This window comes from Spermophilus citellus (assembly GCF_964194105.1).
Source record: "Spermophilus citellus genome assembly, chromosome: 6".
Classification (NCBI taxonomy): domain Eukaryota; kingdom Metazoa; phylum Chordata; class Mammalia; order Rodentia; family Sciuridae; genus Spermophilus; species Spermophilus citellus.
In genome coordinates this window covers 31,463,082-31,490,256 of record NC_138187.1, presented here as the reverse complement: position 1 = coordinate 31,490,256, position 27,175 = coordinate 31,463,082, and the positions used below count along the sequence as shown (strand labels likewise).

The 27,175-nt window shown below is 36.2% G+C and overlaps 2 pseudogenes across 2 annotated transcripts in view; both read right to left on the bottom strand.

The window, feature by feature from the left end:
* Positions 1–27,175, bottom strand: part of LOC308651214 (cytochrome P450 3A9-like) — a 596,726-nt pseudogene that overhangs the window by 390,725 nt on the left and 178,826 nt on the right. The window lies entirely within an intron of this gene.
* Positions 437–26,341, bottom strand: LOC308650633 (protein Spindly-like; annotated as a pseudogene). Its single transcript, XR_014024438.1, has 12 exons — positions 26,281–26,341; positions 21,890–22,065; positions 18,616–18,792; positions 16,667–16,861; positions 15,937–16,086; positions 15,746–15,843; positions 15,550–15,659; positions 14,142–14,282; positions 11,850–11,953; positions 11,134–11,321; positions 3,284–3,602; positions 437–1,105 (listed from the first exon to the last, which is right to left on the bottom strand). The product of XR_014024438.1 is annotated as a protein Spindly-like (transcript).

Here is a 27,175-nt window from a genome sequence, read left to right as displayed (position 1 = left end):
GTCTCTTTGTAAAAAACATTTCCCAAACCCTTTGTGGTGTTGCTCCTAGATTTCTATTCAGACTTAATTTACTAAATAAAACATTTCTAATTCAGCATACTGGATTCAGAAATGCTTGTGAATATGAATGAATGTGAAAATATGTAGTTATATGTACATGGAAGAACCCTAATTCACCCACCTATAGAAAATATACATGAAATTGCTATGAACCAATCTATATTCATTTAGAAAGTTTAGCATTAAATCTTTTTTAATATATAGGTATATATTCACAAAATATAAAGTTATATGTAAGATCATAGGTATCAAGGAATTGAGAATCCCTGAAGTTTCTTTTTTTGACCACACCTTTATTCTTTTTTGATAATATCCTGTTATCCACACAGAATAAGAAAACACAAAGAGGAGAAATTGTTGCAATTTTATTTTATATTTAAAAATTATTTGTCTCATATGCTTCAGTCATAAAGTGAATATAAATAAAGATACATATAGGTGCTTTAAACACTGACAAAATCTATAACAATATATATTTTCAAATCAAATTTCCTATTTTTACAATACAATGAAAAACTAAGTTCATAAAAAGATTACATACGAAAATATAATAGTATATTAGTTCATTCTCTGAATATATGGCTCTGAAGGTAGGTTAAAATATTCACTTCACTTGAAAAAAATCCAGACACTACACTGCATGTAGATTTAAATTAAGTATAGTCTTCCTTCCGTTAACAGTTTATTCAGTGTGAATCACAGAAGATCCATAAGGGTCATCACTTAAGAAACTCTCCTTAGAATCACAATCAAAATTGAAAGCCTGGTTGAGAAGCATGGAAATGCCAGCTCTTGATACAATGAGGAGACTCGAACTCTGGCACCACTCTGGCTCTTAACTAAACTCCTCAGTAACCTCAGGGCAAGTAGTACCTCCCTCTGATCAGAGAGAAGTCCTTACTGCTGAGGACACTGGGTCTCCGGAGTGGATTTGGAGGACACGTATACAATAGGGTGTGATTTCTTACAAGGTTCTTTTTCCAATTTGCTTGCAGGTTCTTTCCCTTCATTAACGTCTGTTTGAAGCATTGACTCAGCGGCTAACCTACAGGCATTAAAGCATCCACTCTGAATTCAAATGTAGTTAAGGAAAAAAATAGAGAAAAACAAACCCGTAATATATTGAGCCTCTAAGGAGGAATGATGCTATTTTTTTTAATAAGAAAAAAAATTAGTTGACTCCAGTACCATTAAAATACTAAATGACTCTTGAAAGGAATTATTCTTATCAATACTTAATTTTTAAATGTCTAGTAAATATGTTAAGGTTGATAAAAAAGGCCTGTTAAGGCCTAGATTAAAGAATTAAATCTGATGAGATATCTATCATGATAAGTACACATAACACAAAAATTGAAATGCTGGAGCAGTATTTTAAAGATAACATGACACACAAAGGCCCATGCACAAGATGAAAACACCATGGGATCCTGGCTGCACAGATGTCTGTCTCAGACAATGAAAACACACTCAAACTGAGTTTCAACTAGGAGAATAGTTAAAGAAAAATATAAACAGTGGGGAGATAATAAAATAGGCCTGTGAACACTTTAAAGAACAGCATCAATTAAATTTATAAAGCATGCAACAGTGAAGTTTCCAATAAAAGCCACTTTTGTTATAAAATCATCTTTAGATTGTGTATCTAAGTTAAGCATGCAAGACACAAGGTTGGAAATGTCTGCAGTGAGCAGATGGACTCACACACATGCAAAAAAAAAAAAAAATCAAGTGTTTTGTGGTATTTTATTTGTTTTTGTTTAACTAGCAAGGCAAATAGTTTCCAATATGCAATTTGAGTCAAACAATTTAATTAAATACATTGAAGCAATATTTTTTTCAAGCACAAAAGGGCAGAAGAAGAAATGAAGGCAACATAGCTGGCAAGATATGCACTGATTGGTTCTGGAAATCCACCTCTGGAAGACCATACAGGCCACACCCACACCCACACCGTGAGCCACGCAAACCCGCACTGGCCATATGCACACTCCCACAGTGAGCAACACACACACATGCACGGCCTGCGGAACTCGCCTCAGAACAGTTAGCGCTATGGGTACTGTCAGGTAGCATCCAATTGTCATTTCCTCAAGAATATCAAGCTCTTATTTTATGTGACTTACAATGTTGTAAGTCACATAAAATAAGAGCTTGATATTAACTCAAGGAAGGAAATAATTAATTAGTCTTCCTTACAATAACAACAGCAGCTAGAGTTTTATCATTGTTGAGTACATTTAGTAGCACTGAAAATTTAAAGAAAAATCAGATAAAACATACAAGGAAGTTCTTTTACATACGATGGACTGTTTTACTTTTTCGATCAAATGCACACAGAAAATGCCTGACTCTGTTCCCTTCTTTCTAAGAACAAAGTAGCCCTAGTAGCACCTTAAAAACCTCACTTCATTGGAGACAACCCAAGCTGGCTACTTTCACAGAAACAAGTTTGAATTTTACATGTCTAAAAGTATTTATTTTTAATATACCTGCCATTGCATTACACAACCTTCATCTTGATTTCCCCTCCATTTCCCTCACTTACTTCTGTTTACCCTACCTAGATCCTGCTGTGCATGCCCAGAACTCCAGCTGCAGCCAGTTACATCCTCTTCCCTCTGTTCACTTGCTCTTACCTTCTCACTTCTATTCCTTTTAAAGGACAAGGCCCTTCAGCTGGTCCTTCAGATACACATATCTGACACTTTCTCTTTTAAGTCACAAATTCAATTATGCAGAAATTGGAGGCTTTGATGTTTTAGAAAAAATAGAAACAAATTACCTTGGATATTTAAAAATGTCAAAATAATTAAAAGTAATGTCTGAAGGACTGGTATAAACATCATCAAAATCCATAGAAAACTTCACCTACATTTTCTTAACTAAACTGTCTTCAGACTACTGGAAAACCTTTGAGAAGGTAAGTTGATTGTTCCTTCATGGCTACTCCTTTACCAGGAGAAAAGTAATAGCACATTTATTCAAACCAACAAGAGATGTGTGGCTTTCTAATGACTCCCTTCTTCAGGAGTCCTTTCCCCTTGCAATCATTTTTGTCTTTCTCAAAGTTTTAGAGAAGTTGAAGGCGGGCAGATGAAACTGGGGGATTAGACTGCATGCAATATTGAGAAGACAGATAAAGAGACAAAGAGCATAGCTCATGCATCGAGAAGGGAGAGAAAGGGAGGGCTGCTGGCTGCCTTGAAAAGAGGACACTGACCTGAGAGAGCCGGGCGTGTTCTCACTTCTTTCACTTAAGGCTTGAGCAAGCTTCACACATTTCTTCTCCTTCTTTGGCTGCACATCCACGGGCAGATTTTTGTGAGGAGAAAGAGGGGCAGTGGGAGTGTTTGCAGACACTGACTTTTCTAACTGCAAGTCACCTTCTGAAGGATTAGGACAGGACTGTGTCTCCTTGTGAGGTGGGAATCTAGAAGTTCCTTCCCCGGCAGCACCGCTGGCACATTCGTCTTCAGCAGGGGTCACATCCAGAGGTAGCACCTCCCGCCTCTTTTTGAGTATAGGAACTTCTATTTTCTCTGAGAATGAAAACCATTAGAAAAATCCAGTCAATGAACAAAAGACAGACCAAGGGAGAGCAGTTATACATAAAGTCTTTTCCTTTTTTCTATTCTTTCAAAATCCACTCATCACCCCACTGAAATCTATTTCTTTTTCTTTCTTTTTCATAGACTGCATTAATTAAAGCTTTTATAGGTTATTTTGACCATAAAATTTTCCTTGGGAACTCAATACAGGAATTCTAGGAATGAATAAAATGTTTTCTTGTGGTATTTTGATAAAAAATTCTAAGGGGAGATGGTTCCTAAGGGAGACCTTGGTGCCATGGAGATAAAGATGCAGTAGCAAACAGGGAGTTTAGGATCAAGTCTGGCACTTAGCAGCTGGATGACCTTAGGAAAGTATTTAATCATCCTACATTTTAAGGTTTCTAAATCTGTAAAATGCGGATTAAAAATACTTACTTTGCTTTGTCTGTTACAAGGATTAAATGAAAAGAACAGGTCAAACTCTAAATATTGGATATCCCTTGCTGCTCCTTTGAAACCCAGATCATCTGGATTTACTAACCATCCTCCTGTCCCTTTGCTGTCTTCAGTTCAGCACACTACCCCTGAAATTCCTAATGGGTAATTTTTACTCACAGGAGCTTACTAGGATCAGGGAAGAGAAAAAGGACAAAAGAAAGAAAAGTCTTTTAAAACAATATAAAAAACTTCTCATTGTTTACATTTCCCCCACTATTGACCACAATGAACAGAGTTCAGCCTGTCAACAGGGTGGGGGCAGAAACCCGTTGAGAATCCTTAACCTAAAACATGTTGACAATGCCTTTTGGGGAGGGGAGGGAGTTAGGACCATCACATTCATGGACTTCTTTACATTTGGCCTTTTATTTTAAAATTTATACATAGTAAAGTTCATTTTTTGTAGTATACAAGAGGCAGAGGGTGTATTTGGCTATTTTTTCTCGGTGATGTGACTTGCTCTAATAACTGTCCAAACATTTTTCCTTAAAGGCTAGAACTGTAAGAGAATAGGTCGGGTAGAAATCTCCAGTGATAAATCCCCTACAGAACGACCAAGCTAAATAACTATATGCCACAAAAATACATTCACAAGAACTCAGAAAACCAGAACAGGTAAGTTAGACTGTGAAGCCCACAAGGGGAAAGGTTCCCTGTTACTGCAACCCCTTGTTCCCAAGTTTTCATGGTACCACCTGCAGAAAGCCCCCAGAACTCAGTGTGTACACTGAAAAAAGTAAGCAAGAAATAGATATTTGACTTCCTCACCATCAGAGTCCCTCTGTGGGAGTCTCACTGCATGGGCTCAGAGCAAGCACTGAGAATACTCCGTGGGATGCTCCTGAGACCAGCTAGAAGGAAGGAGAAGTAGGGCTCGAACTAGCACACAGAACTTGGCACTGGCCCTCCATCCCTGCCAGAGGAGACATGCTAGCAGACAGAATGTTTAGAAATGTTTACTGCTGGAGGCGGGGTTCATAGATCCTCTGGACTCAAGAGCCTGACTGGCTCTCCCACATGCCTTGAGTGTACTCCATGAATCTCCCATGGGTCCATCCAGGTTGGAAACTGCACCAGCAGCAGAGTTGTCAAAAAACCTACATCTAACCTCAGCTCAGGGTGCCCTCTAATGCTGAAATGGAATACCATAGGCAGTCTGCTAAAAATGTCTAAACAAGCCTACTGGAGTAGAATAGTCACAAACAAGTCCAGACCGGGAAAAAAAAAAAAAAAGGAAGAGATACCTAATTCATCAATGCAGAGACAAAGATATATGTTACAAGTACTAAGAAGAGCCAAGGAAAGATGTCCTTATCAAATGGACAAAACATATTGCCAAAGATAAACCCAAAAGACATTCATATGCATGATTTGGCAGACAAAGAATTTAAAATATCTGGTTTAAAAAAAAACCTCAAGAAACTTCAAGAAAACAGAGGACTAATTAAGAAAATTTTATAAGGAGACATTTAACAGATTGAAATAATTTTTAAAAATCAAATTCTGGAGCTGATAAATAAATGAAATAAAAAAGCCACTGGTGGGCATTAATAGCAGAACTGATCAAGAAGAGGAAAGAATTGGTGAGCTTGATAACAGGCTATTTGAAAACAGAGGAGAAAAAAGAATGAGAAGGAATGAAGAAAATTCATGAGATCTCTGGGACACCATTAAAACAGCAAATCTATGTCATTGGTGTCCAAGAGGATCTAGAGAATGACAAAAGGTTAGAATTAAGTTTATTCAAAAATAGAAAAGTTTCCAAATCTAAGATACAAACACCCAATTACAGGATAATCAAAGTTTGCCAATCAGATGCAACCCAAATAACTCTCAAAGGTCAAAGACAAAGAGGACTATGAAAGCAGCAAGAGGAAAGAAAGAAGCAAGTGACACAGAAGGGAATTCCAATATGACTGGTGGACTTCTCAGCAAAAACCCAAAGGACATAAGGGAATAAGATGATATCCAAACTGCTGAAGGAAAAACATCTGCCAACCAAGAATAATGTACCCACCAAAGCTTCTTCAGAAGTAAAGGGAAGACAGACCTTCCCAGACAAAACCTGAATGCACTCATGGCAACAGACCTATCTTACAAGAAAGGCTGAAGGGAGTTCTTCAAATGCAAAAGAGAAAAAAAAAAAAAAGATGAGAATGTCTAATATGAAAACATCTGAAGGTATAAAAACCCACAGGTAAAAGTGAGCATTCAGATAAATCCAAAATAACACGGGAACTAGGGGATGTAAACCATTTATATCCTTAGTAAGAAGCCTAAAGGACAAAACTAATACAAATACAGTAATCTGCTAAGGGATATGTAATATAAAAAGATGTAAATTTTAACATCAAAAACTCAAAATATGGGAGAGAAATGGAGTTGAAGAGTAGAAGGCTTTTTTCTTTTTTGCTTTTGAAATTAAGTTGTTGCAGCTCAAAATAACCTGTTGTAATTATAAGATGTTCTGTGAAAGCCTCATGGTAATCACAGAGCAAAAACCTTAAATAGATACACTGAAAATAAAAACCATGGGATCAAAACATGCTGATAGGAAAAAAAAATCACTTAACAAAGGAAGACAGGAAGATAAGAACAAAGATGTACAAAACAACCAGAAAACAAGTAATTACATGACAGTACCCAAATCTGACTCTGCTGCCTACAAGACACTCACTTGTAAGGAATATAGACAGAGAGTGAACAAATGGAAAAAGATATCCCATTCAAATGGAAACCAAAAGAGAGTAGGAGTGGTTATACTTAAATAAAATATGCTTCAAGTCAAAAACTGAGGAGACAAGGCCATTACAAAACAACAACAAAAAAAGAGTATACAACAATTGTAAATATATGTCTAAATACATAAAGCAAGCATTATTAAATGTAGATTGATAGGCAGCAATTTTTTTGCAGTGATAAGGTACTTTAACAGCCCACTTCTAGCAATGGAAGAGCATCTAGCCAGAAACCCAGCAGAGAAACATCAGATTTAAACTGTACTCTAGACCAAATGGAGCTAACAGAAGTTACAGACCTTTCCATGCACCAGCTGCAGCACATTCCTCTCAACTGCACATGAAATGTTCTCAAGGGTATCATGTCAGGCCACAAAAGAGAATATCAGAAACTGTACAAAGATGTAAAAATTAAACATACTTAGAAGCAACCAATAAGTCAATGAGGAAATTTAAAAGATAAATTTAAATATTTCTTTTCACAAGTAAAAATGAAAATATACCAAAACTTTATGCTTTCAGCAAAAGCAGTTCTAAGAAGCAATAGCAATAAACTCCTACTTCAAAAAAAGAAGGAAGAGAACAGCTTAGTGGTGGAGTGCTTGCCTAGCACGTGAGATGCACTGGGTTCAATCCTCAGCCCTGCATATAAACAAAATAAAGGTTCAAAAACAATTTAATTTTTTTTTTTAAAAGAAGGAAGATCTCAATGTCTCATCTCAATAAACTAGAAAAAAATAAGAAAAAAAAATAAGACCAAAGTTAGTAGAAGGAAGAAATGGTAAGGATCAGAGCACAAATAACCAAAATAGAGGAAAAAAAGAAAATAAAAGATAAATGAAGAATTGGTTTTTGAAAAGATAAACAAAATGAATAAATCTTTAGCCAGACAAAAAACAACAACAACAACAAAACTCAAATAAATTTTAAAAAATCAGAGGTGAAAAAGGAAACATAAAGTGACCCCACAGAAACAAAGAATTTTAAGAACTAGTAAATACAAACAAATTGGAAAACCTGAAAAAAAAATTTCTGGAGAGCAGAAGGCAACAGCATATCAAAATAATTAAATACCACGATCAGATGGAATTCACCCTAGGATCTAAGAATGGCTTAAAACACAAATCAACAAGCTGATATATCACATTTCAGACAAAAGGGCAAACACCATACGATCATTTCAATAGAAAAAAAATTGACAAAACTTAACATCCTTTTTTGATAAAAACTCTGAATAAATTAGGCATAGAAGGAACACATCTCAGTATATTAAAGGCCATAGATGATAAACCCACAGACATCATACTCAACAGGGTCAAAATCAAAGTGTTTCCTTTAGGATCTGGAACAAGACAAGGATGCCACCAGCATTCACTGTTATGACTCAACACAGAACTTGAAGTCCTAGCCAGAGAAATTAGATAAAAGGAAGAAATAATAGGCAGCCGAATTGTAAAGGAAACCGTCCCTGTTTTCAGATAATACAATCTTTTACAGAAAATTCTGAATACTCTACTTAAAAACTATTAGAACTAATAAATACAGTAGGGATATAAGATACTAAAGCCAATATATAAAAGTCAGTAGTGTTTCCATTCAACAATAGCAAATTATCTGAAAAAGAAATAAGGAAAGTAATCCCATTTATAAAAGCTATGGTTTTAAAAAAAAAAGTGAAATAAAATACCTAGGAAAAAATTTAATCAAGGAGATTAATGAGCTCTACAGTGAAAACCATAAAACACTGGTGAAAACTGAAAAGACAGAAAAACATGGCAAGATATCTCATATTCATGAACTAGAAGAATTAATATTGTTAAAATATTCTGCTGAGGGCCATTGCCAAGTAGGAATGACGCATCAAAATTTCCTTGCTAGTGTACCCCATGTTAAATGGATTTCGCTGTTGACATTGCATGTAAGGTGACCTTGCTCAAGGACCAAGGCGGATCTGGGTTTAGAGCTGATCCGGTTTGAGGAAGTATCCCGGTCCTTGGGTTTAGGGCATTCCCGGTTTAAGACAATAGGGGTTTTAGGGAAGTTGGAGGTTGAAGATTATTGCTGTCAGGATTAGGGTGTTCCTGCTGCTTGTTCCGTTGAGTTCTCGTGAGATTCAAATGGGATATTGGAAAAAAGCCTCGTGGAGTAGGTGATTTGGGCGGAGGAGAACTGGGATTGCCCCAGAACGTGTGTAGAGGCCGGTGTGAGTTCGGGAATAAAGAATTGCTGTTTGAATCGACAAAGCTGTGAGTGGCTTGTGATCTTGTGCCCAGCCAAGACTGCGGCAATATTCATTCTACCCAAAGCAATCTACAAATTTAATGCAATCCTCATCAAAATTCCATAATTTTCTTTACAGAAAAAGAAAAAAAATAATCCTAACCTGTCTTAAACAATAAAATTTCAAATAGTCAAAGAGCAGAAAGAACAAAACTAGAACAATCCTAGTACCTGACTTCAAAATATACTACAGTGCTAAACTGACCAAAATAGCATGGTACGGGCACAAAAACAGTGAAGAGAGCAATGAAGCTCAGAACACATACTGGGGAAAGGACAGTCCTTTAATAAATGGAGCTGAGAAAACTGGATCTCCACATGTAGAACCATGAATATTCATTGTTTCTTCATTGAGAACATTCTCAACTTCTATAAAATCAACCTTTTTAAAATTTCACAGATGAATAGGATCGTGTAGTGTTTGTCTTTTTGTGCCAGACTTCTCTCTTATCATATACAAAAATCAACTAAAAACTATAAAATTACTTGAAGAAAACATAGGGAAATGCTACATGACCTCGGTCTGGGCAAAGGTTTTTTAGACAATCCCTCAAAAGCAGGAGAAACAAAAGCAAAAATAAGCAAACCGGATAATATCAAACTAAAAAATTTCTATAGCAAAGAAAACAATCAACAAAGTGAAGAAAAACTACAGAATAGAAGAAATTGCTTGCAAATTATACAGCTGACAAAGCATTACTATGTAGTATCTATAAGGAACTAAAAGAACTCAATAGCAAAAACCCTTCATATAATCTGATTTTAAAAATGGGCAAAAGACCTGAACAGACATTTTTCTAAATAATACAGAGGTTTACGAAAAAATTCTCAACACCACTAAATCACTAAACATCAGGAAAAATGCAAATTAAACCACAATGAGAAACTATTTCACCCAAGTTAGAATAACTATTATCCAAAAGAAAAAAAAGAAATTCTGGTGAGGATATGGAGAAAGGAGAACTCTCATATACTGTGAGTGGGTCTATAAATTAGTAGTCATTATGGAAAATAGTATGGAAGTTTCTCAAAAATTAAAAATAGAATTAGCATGTGACCCCGCAATCCCAATACTAGGTAGGTGTGTGTGTGTGTGTGTGTGTGTGTTTCCAGATATCTGAACTCCCATAAATGGAGAAAGAAAATGTGATATGTATAAGTAATGGAATACTATGCATTCATAAAAAAGGTATGAAATCCTGTCATTTGTGACAACTTGAATGAACTAAGGATCTTGTGTTAAATGAAATAAGTCAGGCACAAAAAAGGCAAACACTACACGTTCCTATTCATCTGTGGAATCCAAACCAGGTTGATTTTGTAGAAGTTGAGTGTTCTCAATGAAGAATGAATATTTAAGGTGATCACATGCTAATTACCTTCATTTAATCATTACACAATGTATATATAAATAGAAACATAATAAATGTCCAATTATTATGTGTCAATAAAAAATATAGAATTCCCAATATTTAGTTGGAACATGGTCCCTGAGAATCAAGATTGAATTTTCTCAATCTTGCCTTGCTGTGACAGCAAGGCCACATAAATCAACTCTGCTCAATGGGATGGTGGCAGACAAACACAAAAGGAGTCTGAATCCTGCAATGCCTCCTCAGACTTTCATCGGCGGAAGAATAATCACAAGCACTTAAACCTAAACTGTGTTTAGATCTTCTATAAATAATCTGAATTAGCATAACTTCCAACATTAGCTGCTTATTTAACTTTTCGGTATGACAATATGCTACAATTTTAAGTGGATAAGCCTCAAGTGTCAGTATGATAAAGCCTAGACATCCAAAAAAGCCACATATCACATTCATGCATACCTAGTTCCCTTTGAATTTTTCAGCTGTAAATTTCCCTTATTAACTACAGATTGATAACCACAAAATTGGTTTGTAATGAGATTTGCTAAAAGCTATAGTTTGAAAAAAATGTTGATACACTTTCTGAGCTACTTAGGACTTAAAAGACAAAAACATAGAAAACTTGCATACCTTCAGGTTCATACTTCAGCTTTAATTCATCTAGCTTAGCTCTCAGTTTCATATTTTCACTTTCTGCAAGCTGAAGGCATCTTTCATTTGCAAAAAGTTTTCGCTCGATATCCAGGGCCCGCTGGCTCTCAAACAATGCTTTCCTCCGCTGTATGGACAATTCACTTTTGCTGCTTTCATTTTCTTTGCTACAGTAACAGAAAAGAAGAACCAAGGAATGTTAATATATAATTTTGTGAATAACTTAGTGGGATGAATCTTTAATTTAATTTTATATTTGAACACTTGGTTAAAAATATATTTCTTTGGGATTTCTAGTAACAAAGAAACAACAAATAATTAAAGTTTAACAATAGCATCCCCCGCTGCCAAAATTCATGCATTATTCCAAGGTGATTCATGCATAAATTCCCTTTAAGTTATGAGATACTTATTCTTGAAAAATTTGGATTATAAGAATATTTTCTACATGAAAGTCCTTTTTACTTACCAATCTAAAAAGCTAAACACAAATTATTTACTGAAAGTATTCTTTAGTAATTAGTAATTATTAAATCTTGCATAAAACTCATGTATTACACAGACATGTTATTGACTTTCTTTTCTGTGGAAATTTCTTTTGGCAATTTGAACTTAAAAATTTGTTATTATATGAATACCATCTATTAAAATAAATAAAAAGTCTTTATCTTCCATCTGCCAACCCAGACACCTACTTTAAGTTCTCAAGCTTTAGCTGAAGTAAATCTGTATAATAGGTGTTATCTTCCAGAGCACCAGAGTTGCCTGAAGGTTTTGAATCCATACTTTCATATAAATTCTAAAGAAAGCAAAAATTCTTATTACTTACATAACAAATTAGGTTACTGTATGCTTATTAACAGTGGCAGCAGCCACATGTTAATCTCTCATCCTTTGACAAATACTCTTCAAAGATCCACCCACTTACCTGAGTGCAGTAGGTACAAGAACCACCAGTCCTTCTTCAGGTAAGAAAAGTGGCTCAAGGTACTACCGGCAAGTAAATCAAGAGCTAGATTGTGAATCCAGATCTAACTCACACTCGTATCTCTGACTCCAACTATACCTGTCTTTCAGATTTCACTCTCCTGGCTTTTAGAATGAGAGAAGCAAATGCTTTTTGGGTTGAATTCTGGTATGACAAAGCTATACAATGGAAAAATATGAAAAAGAGAGGAGATTCCTGAGGTTATTTTTGGTATCCACGCTTTAAATATTCTGATTCACTCTTTGAATATTTTCTTTACTGGAAAAAAAAGCAGATGTTTAAAAACTTGCAAAGAATTTCAGAGATTGCACATTTAAAAATCCTCCTAATTTAAGGTCACAATTTTCAAAGTATAGCACAAAGCCCCAGGGATAGACTACATATACCTGCCAAGTGACACACTGCAAATTTAGCTAAAATTATAATACTTTTAATAGTTTTTAGAAGAAACAGAGATAAAGTCATATAAACAAATTTTTCTTCAAAAATGTCAAAATAAAGAAAGAGAAACTGTTCCAGATTAAGGAAGATGAAGAGACTTCATGGTAAAACATGCAACCTTGGATTAGGCCCTAGAATTGAAAACACTAGATTTTTTTTTTCTTTTAAAATTTGCTTAGGGTATGTTTTCATCAGCTTTTTTTTTTTTTTTCTTGTCTCTGTGACCAAAAGATCTAACAAGAACAATGTAAGGAGAAGTTTACTTGGGGTTCATGGTTTCAGGTCTCAATCCACAGATGGCCAACTCTATTGCTCTGGGCCCAAGGTGAGGTAGAATATCACAGTGAAAGGGTGTGGGGGAGGAAAGTAGCTTAGAAAATGGTAATCAGGAAGCAGAGAGAGAGAGAGAGCTCTCTGCTCACCAGGGACAAAATTCCAGTCACTCCTCTAGTCACACTCTACCTGCCTAAAGTTACTACTCAGTTAATCCATAAGTGGATCAATCCACGGATCAGGTTAAAGCTCTCATAATCCAAACATTTCTCCTCTAAAAATTCTTGCACTAACACAAGAGCTTTTGAAGGACATCTCATATCTAAACCATAACAGGGTATCAATGATAACTGGCAAAATGTAAAAAGTAGCTTGGTTAATAGCATAGTTCAATGCATATCAATGTTAATTTGTAATTTTGACCATTTGCTTATATCTCCAATAACATCATGGTGCTTAGGGGTAAAAGGACATCTGGTTTGGAACTCACTCTCAAAGTTTAAGAAAAAACATATAAAAACAGAAAAAGTTATAAATCAAGCGTACAAATAAGAAATAGGGAGCTCTGAGTCAAAGGCATGTAGGAGTACTTTCACTTTCCTGGAAGATTGCACTAATTGCAAAATAAAATAAATTTATTAGAATTTATTAAAGACATCCATAAATTCCAGTGGATATACAATGTTGAATTGACAAAGCTCTAAAAATAATGGAACAGATAGCACTAAAAAATAATTACTGATGACATTCAGGCAAGAAATCTCACTGACATAACACTGAGCAGAAGACAGAATCAAGGGTATATATATTACATGATTCAATTTATATGAAGTTCAACAGAATGTTCACATGATGTTGACACAAAGTTAGGAGGTGGGAGCACTTCATTTAAATGGGGCTTTTCTGGAGTGCTAGGACTATTTTATGTAATCTGATAGTAATTGTAAGAATATACATATACAGATATAAATATGTGTGTGTGTGTATATATATATAAACATATATATGTTAAAACTCACTGAGTTGTACACTAAAGATATAGGTACTTACAAACAATAACCTGATAATAACAACACAAATAGAATAGATTGGTTTGTCTTTGCTTTAGTAAAAGAAGCATGGTCAATAATACTGAAAAGCAGAGACAAGAAAAAAATAATTTAAAGATTGGCTCAATATGTACTGAAACTGAAAGTCAATTATACGATGAGAAACCTATTTAAACTGAAAATTTAAGATATTCAAATAAAAATCCAGCCACATCTTTTCAAGATATTATACGTACCTTAAATTTCTCCAGATTTCTAATTTCACCTAAAAGATGTTTTATTTCACCGTTCTTCTGCTCTAACATGGAAAACAACCGTTCCTGCTGCTCAAATTCAGTTTGAGATCCTTTCATCTGTAGCAATGTAGCAATCTGTAACTAGAATCCCCCCACCACAACAAAATTGAGATATTCTGATAAGCATATTTCTGGAACAATTTGTATTTTGTACTAATACTATTAGGACTTGTTTTGAAAACTAATTAGTTATTTCTAGTCTAATAATTGGAAAATATACATCAATTAGTTTTGTTGTAGACATAACTTTGGAGTACTTCTACTTTTTAATGATATCTGAAGTCTTTAATATAGTTTTACCTAGTTTGTGATACAAAATTGAACAGCATGACTGTGGTCCAGAGGGTGTCATTTAACTGGTAAGTATGCCTGGACAAATGTGGCCTGCTATTCACCACCAAAATTCTCCATTAGCTTTACTTAAGTAGGGGAAATTGTTAAGCAGCTCAGTCACAAACATGATATTCACAATGATAAGAATGGGAAGTACCATATGAGTATTTTTCTACACTTTAACCCCAAGACAGTTCTGAGAGGCAAGTTCTATCACCTCTACTTTGTAAATGAGGTATGCCTTTTAGATGCTCTCAGAATATATGTCCCAGGTAACCACAACTAGCAAATGACAACTATGCTTCAATCCAGTCCATCTAATTCCAAGTTCAATCAGTGACCTTTCCCATTTCTCTGGTAAAACTGACATCTTGAAAAAAAAAAATCTAAACTTTCTTCCAAACACCACCTTAGGAACATCAGGCAGAACAGACCATACATTGGAATTCTAAGGACTGCTATAATCTTGGAATCTTTCTAATTGCCATAAGGTTTTCTGTTACTTCTTATTTGTGTGCAGCAACAACCAACAAAACCCTTAAAATTAAAGGGGTTAATTACATGCTTTGAGGAGCTGCAAGAAAAGGGAACCCTAAATAGTTCAAATTTCCATCTAAAATAAGCCTTCATGAGAAGTGAGAAATGGCAAAAGCTAGTCTCATTTGATGCGGGAACCCAGAAAGACTCAGAATAAGTGAGAAACAAACACTTTTAAATTCCTTTTCCCTATTCTATAATGATTTAAACCTCCCTGGCAAGGTTAGAGAATGATCATTAAAATAAACAATTAGTAGTTGTTAAACACACTAATGTTTTTCCAAGATTAACTTTTTGAAAACATAAAAGTATCTTATGATCTACCTGGAATTTCTAATTTTTAAAAAAATCATGCAGTTCTAGAAAGAAATATAAAAGTATACCCCTTGAAGGAAAAGATGGATTTTGTGATATATTTATCTATATAATGCTAATATGAAGTAGATTTAACAAACATTTAAGAGCGGTAATTCCACACCTTCATTCTTTGCATCTGTTCTCTATTAAATGCATTTTGCTTCTTTAGTGACTGATACTTGACTTTCATACCGATAAGCTGGCGTTCCATTGCCGCCCTTCATCTTCTACCTGGAAAACATTGATATGTTTAATTGTTCTTGTACTAAATGAAATAATAGTTTACCCAATTCAATTATTAGAATACTTGTAAGTACCTCTGCAAACAAAGAGTTGCCCTTACTATTGGGATCCAAGGCTTGCTGGAGGGCCTGGCCCAATTGACCTGCAGATCTTGATTTGCTACACGAGCTTTCTAAATTCAAAAGAAAACAATTTAGCTAATAGAGATTAAATTAGCATGAAAACAATTTAAAAACTGGAAACAATACAACTGTAATCATAATACCTCTAAGGCATTATAGTATGAAACTGCTTCTTTCTCCTGCTCTTCTTTTTCTTCTTTAAGTCGATCTACCAGGCGCATTAAGTTAGTACTAAGACGTTCTAGTTGTTCCTGTCTGTACTGTAGTTCATTCACTTCTTCCTTGAGAGCATTCTATTCAACAGAAATCGAAAGACAAAATTCTCTTGAAAATGCTTTCATTTAGCAGCTGCTCAGCTAACTTATCTGTAGTGGTTCACATTCAAATTAAAACTACAAAAACCTGTCAAAGTTGTCAGATACCTATTAAAATTTTAAAAATTACTTAATTTTTCAGCAGGGAACCAAACAAAAGGCTCTAGAGACTGCTCTTTCTGACTGTGAATTCAGGGCTTTAATTTTTAATGACTCATAGTCTGAAATGAAATCTATGTTCACACAAATTTCAACTTCCACTGTACTAACATTTTATATTATGACACAAACTAGGATCAGAAAATGTCTACGTCCTTTCAGAGCTTTCATTAATGTAAAGGTACTGTCTGCCTTATTTAATCAGGTCACCTAATACTATTTTTTAAAATAAAGTAATTCACCTAAACTACATAAAACATTTTTTGGATAGTTAGATCAAAGTAGGTCAAAAAAACATTTCTTCCTCCACACTAGCTCATTAGAATTATTATAAAAACACATAAAATGTATGCAAAAGAAAAATTTAAAAATCTAAGAAAACACATGCCATAAAAATTACCTTCACACTTTCCATTTCAGTCAGCTCGACCTGAAGAGCCAGCATCTCTGAAGACATGCTTTCGTGGACTCGCTCAGACATCATCTGTATTTCCTCCGATTTATGAGACAGGAGTTCCTTCTGGTGGTCTACTTTGTGCTTTAGCTGCTTTTCACTAAGCCTAGCTTCATCTAACTCTCCTTTCAGTTTTTCTATCTAAAGTATAAAAAAAAAAAAATCACAATTTTATAAATCAAAAGGTATTTTCTTTCTGTAAAATATCACTGAATGATCCAAACTTGTACAAGAGACTAGTAGAGCTTCCAAGGACACTCCAATAGTGACCCACCTTGTTTTATAAACAGTCCATTCTAGCCATCCAAGTGGTTTGGATGCATTAAAGCTACCAGAAGCACTGTGTAGCTGTGTAAACGATGCTGTGACCAGCCATGCAGAAGCAGAAGCCTGATTGGAAGGCTACCACAACAGTCTAGGGGAGAGGGGATGGTGGGGACTAGAGCCACAGTAGCCTACATCAAGGTTCTGTTGGCCAAATCCCCACAACAGGCTGATGAATTCAACATGAGAAGTAAGAGAAAGATACTGGGGGGAAAAAAAGCCAAACCTTTGGCAAAAGTGATTTAAGAACATCAGTAAGACTGAAAATTTTGTATTGATATACTCTTTGCTCTACCACCTAAGCCATCTCTACAGTTGGTCCTTAATTCAGGCCCCAAAAAAATATCCCCTATACTGCTACATTTGTTTATGTAATGAAAGCTACATGAAAAAAAAAAAAAACCCACCAGGAGAAATGAAAATGCATCATTACCAGTCGTTACTGTCTAAAACCAGATTAGTTCCAGACAAGCTAGACTATTTGTCAGTAATGTGCAGGATGACTATGTATTTCACAAAAGCATTATTTGTTTGTTTTACCGTCTATTAGGAAAAAATAAACCAACTCAAATATATGATTTCATTACTAAAAATAGAAAAACACTTAGAGCTAAATCAATAAAGAATTAAGGCAGCAGTATAGCTTGTACTGACATGGAAAAAAATCTTAGAAGATGTTACATAAAAAAAAAAAATCTAAAAATTGAAAGAGACTTCTGAGAAGACAATAAAAAGTCAAGCAAGTTTTGAAAGGGTTTTGAAAGAAAGGGTTTGTAAAAGTCTGGATTCCACACGAAGAAGAGCCATGGTGAAGTTCTGGATTCCTAAGTAGCAATCTGAAGGCTGGATGGGTGGGGGTGCTAGAAAGGAATGGGCATTCATGAACAGCTGTTGTCTATTTCGTGTTTATGTATGAAGTGGAGCTAGTATGTAATGTGTCAGATTATGTACACACTCAGTGACACAGAATTTGGTGTGAGGAAGACTTGCTTCAATTCACAACTGACAATTTCTAGCTCTCACCTTGTCCAATTTGCTTGATCTACCTAAACACTGGTTTTCTCATCAGTAATATGGAGATAACAATAGGATTTCCCTTAAAAATATATTTTGAGAACTGGATCATGTTTTTCCTCAAAAAATAAATTATAAGGTATCAATACTAATATATAGTAATTTATAAGGAACTACTGATTTGTTCTACAGAATTACAAAGCACACCACTAGCTGCAGTAAAGGCTAAGGGACCACTCTTTCTGAAAGGAGACTGCTTGACTATGACCAAGGATGCCTCAGTAGTTACTAAATAAATGGATCATAAAAAAATTGCTGCTATCAAAATTGGAAAATTGTATGTAATTAGAAGGCTATATTGATACAAGTCTCACTTTTATAAGTCATTTTATAAGTTTTTGTTTCTCAGTGTTTCTACTCTCAACATTAAAATGACAGAAAACTGATCTATGCTATTTTCACAGTGGTACTTGAGAAAAATCTTTATCACCTTACATTAACAGATGGTTGCATCAACATGGGGTATTTTTGCTCTGAAAACATACATATATTCAAACCTTGTTTTTTAGTTCATTCACTTCCTGTCCATGGCTTCTGCTTAGCTGCTCTTCTAATTGTTCTAGCTGCATTTTTTGTTGTTGCTTAATAGCTTCACATTCGCAGCTCAAACTTTCTAACATGCGACTCTTGAGCTCAACTTCTCTCTGAAGAGTATATTTTTCTTGTTCATAATTCTGAAAATAGATTCAATTACAATTCAATTACATAAAAAATCACTTAAAGCTATTACATATAATCAGTTCTCACCTTCAACTGGCTTATTCCTGTTTCATACATTTGCTGCTTTCTGAGGTACAACCACATGTTAAATCTGGAATAACTTTGTAGCTCATCAGTTTTAGTGAATCCCTAAGGTATATTCTGAAAGTACAGTAATGTCAAAAACACTCAGGCTGAAGTTAGTACAGGCATCAACTCTAGAAAAGATGCAAGGTTACCACTTTCCAATCTGGGGCTCTGATGCCCTAGTTACCCGCAATGCAAAACGTAACTGGGGAGGCATTCTCTGGATTCCAAAATCTGAATAAAACTTTGTATGATGAGTACCATCAGGCTACGTTAAAATGTCCCTGATTTTGGCTGCATTATCAACTGTCACAGCAGCATGTCTTATCTCATGCTGACCCAAAACTAGGCATTTGTTTGACGATTAGGAAAATAAGCTACTTATTATTTCGTACAGTTTGATAGCACAACCTTCAAATCTGGAGTCCATCTGAGAGAGAACATGAAAAAGTAAAGGGACTTTTGGTAACAAAAGACCAGAAACAAGGTCTTAGGCATTCAACCTTCCATCTATTCCACACATACTTACTAAGAACCCAGCAAATATGCCAGGTAACAGAGAAACTCAGATAAATATAAAAAATGATGCCTGACTTCAAGGAGGATCAATGTCTAAAGGAACAATAAACACACAATTCAGCAATTACATTAAGTCACAGTAATTGGTAAGTGCTAGCTCAGAATACACTTCCTGAAGGAAGTAATGTCTATATTGGTTTTTAAAGTATTAGGACACATGCTTGCATACTATGTTCTGATGCAGAGAACATCATAAAGTGAATAACTGTTTAACTAGTCAGATCATTCAGGTGTCTGAGCTCCACACACAATCAGATATCATTTGCATTTTATATGCAGGGGATGTTCCAAGACCCTGGGTGGATAGCTGAAACCACAAGTTGAACCAAACTCCATATATACATATGTACACACATCTTGATGAGTTTTAATTTTAAATTAGGCAAGTTAGAGATTGGTAACATAACTAATAACAATTATAATAATATGCTGTAATAAAAGTATGTGAATATGATCTCTCTCAAAATATCTCATTGTACTATGCCTAGGTGAGGAGAGGAAGTGAGGTGGAGCAGGTGGGATAAAGTAGGATGGCACCGGATTTCCTCACACTATTCAGAATGGCATGCAATTTAAAATTTATTATTTACTTATGGCACTTTCTATGTAATATTTTTAGACTACAGTTGTCCAGAGGTAAGAAAAGTGAAACTAGAAATAAGGAGGGGGCCTACTGTATGGTAAAGTCCATGATAGAGATATGGTAATTGCTTCACTACCCTGTAGAAGGCATTGACAGAGAAGTATTAGTTCAAACTCCTTCATGAAGCTTTAAAGTATAAGATAAAATGAAACTAGAAAAAGGACCTAAAACAAGTAACATTATTTCTCCAAAAGCACTTCCACTTTTGATAAGTTATTTCTCCAAATAATTATATATATCATGGTTTTATTTTCTATTAGATTTTTAATTCTTTGCTTTGCTTTATAATTAGGTATTGAGCTTGTGGTCAAGAACAGTACCACATGGAAAAACAAGAGCTGTCATTAGTAACTTTTACCTGCTATATTTATAATTTTCAATTTTAGTTTATACCACTGAGGATTTACTAAATTAAACTGATTTATTCATTTTTTCAATAAATATTTGTGTGCAAAGCACTAGAGAATATAGCAGTGAAAAAGACAAAATTCTTAAGGACCTTGCAATCCTGGAGATAATTAGTACTGCAAAGAATTAAGAGTGAGTGATGCTACCAGGTGCAGTGGTGCACACCTGTAATCCTGGCGGCTCAGGAGGGAGGCAAGAGGATCACAAGTTCAAAGCCAGCCTCAGCAAAGGCAAGGTGCCAAGCAACTCAGTGAGACCCTGTCTCTAAATAAAATACAAAACAGGGTTAGGGGTGTGGCTTAAGTGCCCCTGAGTGCAATCCCTGGTAACTATACTCCCTGAACTCCCCCCACAAAAGAGTGAGTGATGCCGACTTTAGTTAGGGCTGGTCTCTATGAGTGACATTTAACTGAAATCTGAAGATTGAGGATTCAATCTATGAAGAGCGGGTGAGGAACAACTAAGCAGGAGGAAAGAGCTCATATAAACCCATAAGGCAAGTCTAGGATAGCCTGAACAAGGAAAAGCAGTTTCCTATGTTTGCAAAAGTCCAGCAGAAGTCAAATCACATAGGGATGTATAAACCCTCAGACTGTCTTTTGTAAATACAATTGAAAGCCTTATGCAGATTGAGAAAGGAGATGACATGATCTCTTGTGCTTTTCCATGAGAAAGAATGATTCTATGTTGAGAAAGAATGATCTGAATGGCAATGATAGAGCAGGCAATCTGGTTAGAAGGCTGGGAGAAAGAAGACAGTGGCCTAGATAGATGTTTTATAAATCATGTCCCTAAGAATTTGTGGACTAAATGTGAGACTTCTAGATTTTTGGGTCAAGCAACTGAATGTCATTCAATTTACTAAATAAATAAGCTAAAGACAGAGAATGTTTGATTAATAGACAGGGAATTAAATATTCTGTTTATATCAAGATTGAGATACTCTTAAGTGGGCAATTGAATACATTAATTAAGAGTTCAAGGGAGGACTATTGCTCCTCCCTTGAACTCTTAATTAATTGTTAATTAAACAGTTTAGGTTGCTTAACTACTATGGGGGCATTTAGATGATATTCAAAGCTCCAAAATAAGTGAGGTCACCTATGTAGAGTGTGGACAAACAAAACTTAGTGATAAATATGGTAGGTAAATTGTGGTAGAAAGAGTAAACATAATTGAAACTCAGAACACACTGCTTTGGAAAGAATATCAGGAATTCATTAACTTATTCACCTTTAATGAAAATGGCACAGATAAGAAATTAGATCTTCAGAAAATAAAATAATTATTGCTAGACAAAATAAACCTTCAATAGCTAAGCACACCCTCATAAACAGAGGAATCCACAGTCTTACCTCAGTCATGGTCATCATTTCATCACGACATTTATCTAATTGATTTTGCAATTCACTTTGGCTCTCCAATAGTTGTAAACCATACTATGCAGCTTTTAGTCGCTCTTTTTCAACCTCTTTCAGCTTGCTTCGAAGATCTGCAATATCTGCCTCCATGTTCTTTTCCTGTTTTTAGACTATTATAAATAGAAGAAATATAATTTTTTGAGCTTAAACAAAAAAAAAAAAACCCTACAATAAAACCAATAATAAAGGAACTATGTATCCCCAGTGCTACTATCATATAAAAACATAATATTAAGATTTTACTCCTGACTTGTAAGGAGTCAAATTTGCATTCTTGTTCTAAGAGCAAAAATTGTTCTGATAATTTTTTTACTTGAGTTGAGACCAAACCAAAAAGAACAGAAAAAAAAATACACTCAATTGTGTTCCTAAGAAACTCAACATTAGGAAACTATTCAATTGTTATATGTTAAATGTTCGTAATTACTAAGGTAGAATTAGTCTCATAATTGTGTTACTGTCTAAATAATCAAAGTAAAAAGAGAGCAATGACAGAAACCAAGAAACTTTATGGTATGCATGCATGACTGCTACTTAAGAGTATAAAAAGACAGTTTTAAATCAGACTCACAAGATAAAGTAAAGAATATCCTGTCTTATTTTTTATAGTAGTACTACTTTGCTGAATGTATTTGTTTCATTGGAATCAGATTCACAGTATTTTTCTAATTACTCTTAACAGAGTATGTAAAATAGAAACTATGTTCAGAGCAATTTCCAGGCTAAGCCTTACAACTTTATACATAGGATAACTGTACTTTAACTTAACCTCATTTATTGTCCCTTCCTCTTTGGCCCTAGTCCCTTTAAGCCAAACTGAAACTGGACTTTGCTTTTATAGAGCATCAGATGATTCCCTATGTCTTAAGTTTATAGAATCATGCATTTAACAAACATTTACTGAATGCCCCATTAGCTAGGCTTCATTCTGGGCACTTCAGATCATTATGGCGTAAAACTGGCAAAGTTACTCATTCATTAAACTTACATTCCAAGAGGGGAAAATAATAAGTAACAGCGTAATAATTAAATACATTAGAAAATAGAATTGGAAGAAAAAAAAGCTCAAAAGAGATAGGTGGTGTAAATAGGAGGCAAAAGATGGGAAATAGGTATGCATCATTGTGTGGAAGAATGTTCCAGGCAGATGGGAAACCCTAATATGGAAAAAGAGTCCAAGATATGAACTACAATTTAGGTCACAGATAATAAAGGAGCCGGCAGATCAGTCCATTATAAAGAGTTTGGCTTCTAGCGTGTGTGAAATGGGAAGTCACTTCAAAGTCTGAAGTAGACAATTTGGTAAAATTTAAAAGAATCATTTCACTGCTGTGTTGAATAGTTAGGATGGAACAAAACTGGAAGCAGAGAGACCATCTGAGATAATGCCTCATGCTAGGTGGTGGCATAGTAGGTGAGAAATGCCCAGATTCTGCCTATATTTTAAAGGTAAAGCCAACATGATTTTCTTATATATGGAATATAGCAAAATAAAAAATGCCTTTAGAAAGTAAAAATACCTTCAAGGCTCTGCCCTGAGCAACCAGCAGAATGGAGTTGCCCTCATTTGAGATATTGATATAAAGTTTTTTGGGGGCCAGGGGGACCAGGATTTCAAGTTTTGCATGAAAAATGTCAAGCAGGCAGCTGAATGAATACATGTGTAGGAGAGGGGTGTAGGCTAGAGATATAAATTTGGAAGTTATCAGCACAAGTCCTTCAGATTGAGTATCAACAGAGGATGAACATAACAAAGAGGAGAGGACGAAGGACTGAACCCTACTAGAAGGTGAGGAAAAGATGTAAAGTATATTCAGGAGTTAACAGTGAGGTAAGGAGGAAATCAAGAGCATGTGCTGTCTTAGAAGCCAATAAACAAAGTGTATTAAGGAGGTAGGAGAGATCATACCAAACGCTGCTGCTAAGTCAAATTGGCCACTGGATTTTGAATTTATGGAGGTCACTGGTGACCCCAAGAGAATTTTGGTGGGAAGATGGGGTAAAAGCCCACTTGAAATGAGTATGATAGAGAATGGTAGGAGATGAAAAAGTGACAGAAAATACAGTTTTGCTTCAAAAAGCAAATAGAATAGTAGCTGGAATGGAAGTAGAGACAAATTTACTTACTATTTTAAAGATACAAAACAATATGTGTGTATAACCTAGGATAAATTCAGGACAGAAGATGACATAGGAGATACTGGAGAACTGCCAGAGTGATGTCCTTGACTAGAGGATGAGGTCTAATGTACTGAGAATGTAGCATGGATATCTTCTCTAAAATGAAAACAAAGCATACAATATAGATGCTGATTAACTAGGGAGATATAGTAGGGAGTATATTGAAGTAAACCTAGTTGGTTTTTTGTTCATTTATGTTTTGGTAGCAGGGTATTAGGGATTGAACCCAGGGCCTGCCTGGCCCATGCTAGGCAAGTGCTATACCACTGAGCTACATCCCCAACCCTAGTGTGACCTTTTAAACGCCTCACTTATCACTGAATTAGAAAACAAAGTTCTTAACTGAGAATCAGTAGGTAGGAGATATAGGGTTTTATAATAGGGTAAAATAGATACCATAAACTAACCAGTGCAGACTACTTTAAAATGCAAGACCTTTTCAAAACCTATATACAGTGAAGCTAGCCAGCTAACTGTTGCTTTATTAACAATAACTTATATTTGTTGGGGATTTACCACCTGCTAAAAGAAGTGCTTCAAATACATAATCTCATTTAATGCTCTTCATGAGCCCGTTAAGCCATTATTATTATCTCCATCTATCAAAATAAAAATGAGGTTAACCTCAAGGCCTCCCATTAAGGAATACACAAGGAAGCCAAAACATTAGTTCTCATTCATTCAAAAAATTTGCTGGAATTTTATTATATGTCAGACAATGCACTTAGTGTTGAAGATAAAATAATGATCCAAACACTAGAAAATATTTTGTCTTCTTGAATTTTACAGTCCATTAGTAGAAAGGCATCAAATCAAATAACTAAACTATAATGTTACAAGTGTGATAAGTGCAAAAGGGAGAGCTGTAACTAAGGTGGTATCTAAGCCTATAACAAGAGGGAACTGTTCCCTGATTACGTGACTTTTCAGCTGAGCTCTAATGAGTGAAAAAAGAATTAATCTATCAACCTGCAAAGAGTTAACCTATCCTTTAGCCATGGACGAACTAAAACTAATATGTGCCATACATTTTGCTTGGTACTCTATGTACATTTTCTTAGCAATGTTCTCAAAGATCTCATAGGGTAGAAGAACTTACATTTTAAACATGCAATCTTAATGTGGCACAGAAAGGTTAAGTAACTTGCTCAGGGTTATCAGTCACTCAGGAGCTAAATGAGATGGGAACCAGAGTCCATTTCCAAAGCCTGGTGCTCACATTTCTGTCTGGCCTCTCAAAATAGCATACAAGCCATGCGCAGTGGCTCACGCCTATAATCCCAGTGACTCGGGAGGCTGAGTCAGGAGGATCCCAAGTTCAAAGCCAGCCTTAGCAAAGGCGAGTCCCTAAGCAACTCAGTGAGATCCTGTCTCTAAATAAAATAGGAAACAGGGCTGAGGATGTGGCTCAGTGGTTGACGGCCCCAGAGTTCTATCTCCGGTACACCGCTCCACCCGCCCCCCCAAAAAAACAGCATACAAAAAACATTGGAACACAGGAAGCTCTAGAAGTCAAAGCTGCCTAGGCCCTTCCACCTCCATCCCTTACTGGTGGCATGAATTCGGGCAAGTAACTTAACGCCTTGTTTCATCATCTTCAATACAAGGAGGGTAATAACCATCTTACAGGCTTATTGAGAACATTAAACATGATAATGGATGGAATACAAATAGGGCAGGGAGACACGCATGATTTGAAAGTTTTGAGCAACATTTTAAAAAAGTAAACAAAGGACAAAATTCATCTTGACGTTTTACTTGACCCAATGCATCCAAAATATCATTTCAACTCGTAATCATAATAATTGCCAGAGATACAGCTCTTGTGGGATACTACCTTTCAAATCCAGTGTATAATTTACATTTAATTCGGGTTGCCACAGTGGCTAGGGGGCCATCGTACTGGACAACGCACCTCCAGGGGCCATCAGTCTGAGGCCCCCGGCAGCCGCCTGGCCTTCCATATTTATCCAGAGTTCCCCAGAGAAGCGAGAACGTCCAACCGAAGACTGGGGCCCGACTGGAAGCCAGCTTATAAGAATTTAGGGTTCCGGGCCAAAGCCTCCGCCAAGACCCAGGCCCCAGGCTTCCTCAAGCCCTGCTCCCCGCCGCCTACGCTCCTCTCCACTCTCACTAGTCTTTACCTCTGTCGTCCTCACTCCTTCCTCCAGCTGCTGGCAAGAGCTGAGAGGTCCGGGCGTCCAGATCCGTGATGCTAACCTCAGCCTGCCAGAGAGTTGCCCTCCCATTCATTTACCTAGTAGTCCTGTAAGCGCCAGGGCTTTTTGAACACAGTTCCCGTGAGAACTCTCACTTCTCACGAAATGTTCCTCTAACAGCGCGAGAAAAGCCAACGCCGAGGAGCGTTCGGCAGAAGCGCCCCGCCCCCTCCCCGCAACGACTGCGCAGGTGCGAGTGGCGAGCCCTGGACTGGCGCAGGCGCGGACCTGACCTCTTGGCTTGTCAGTTTTACCTCAGGTGGTTTTCCAGGATTTCGTCTAGGTGTCTGCTTAAAATTGCTGTTTGTGGGGCTTGTGGTTTTATGACAGGGCCTTCTGGAGGGACAGTGTCGGTTGGCGGGGATGGGTGGGACTGACCTTGGGGGCCGTTGTCAGCGTTGTCCACCCACCAACGGACTGCGCGCGTGCCCTCGGAGGACCTTCCCGCAGAATCTCTTGTGGTTCTAGGACCCGGAGTCTGGGTGGCGACGTGGGTCCACGGTTACCATGTGGCTTTGTGCCCCACCTTGTAGCGCCTTGGCCAAGTTGCACAGGATACCTGTCACCTTCAGAGGAAAGCCAAGCCCCAGGAAGAAAAAATGGCTGCCTTAAGTGACAGAATCTCAGTATGAACTAATGCAGTCCGATTCCAGAATCCAGGCTCTTGAGAGCATGCGTGTTTAAATAATCTTATTTTGTTAACCTAGTGTCTATACGTTATTTAAAAATTTAAGCATTCATAAAGAATGGCGTCCAACATTTAGCGAACACTGAGTCCTAGTAACCGTTATGGGGTCATCTTTTCTTTCCTATTTTAGGA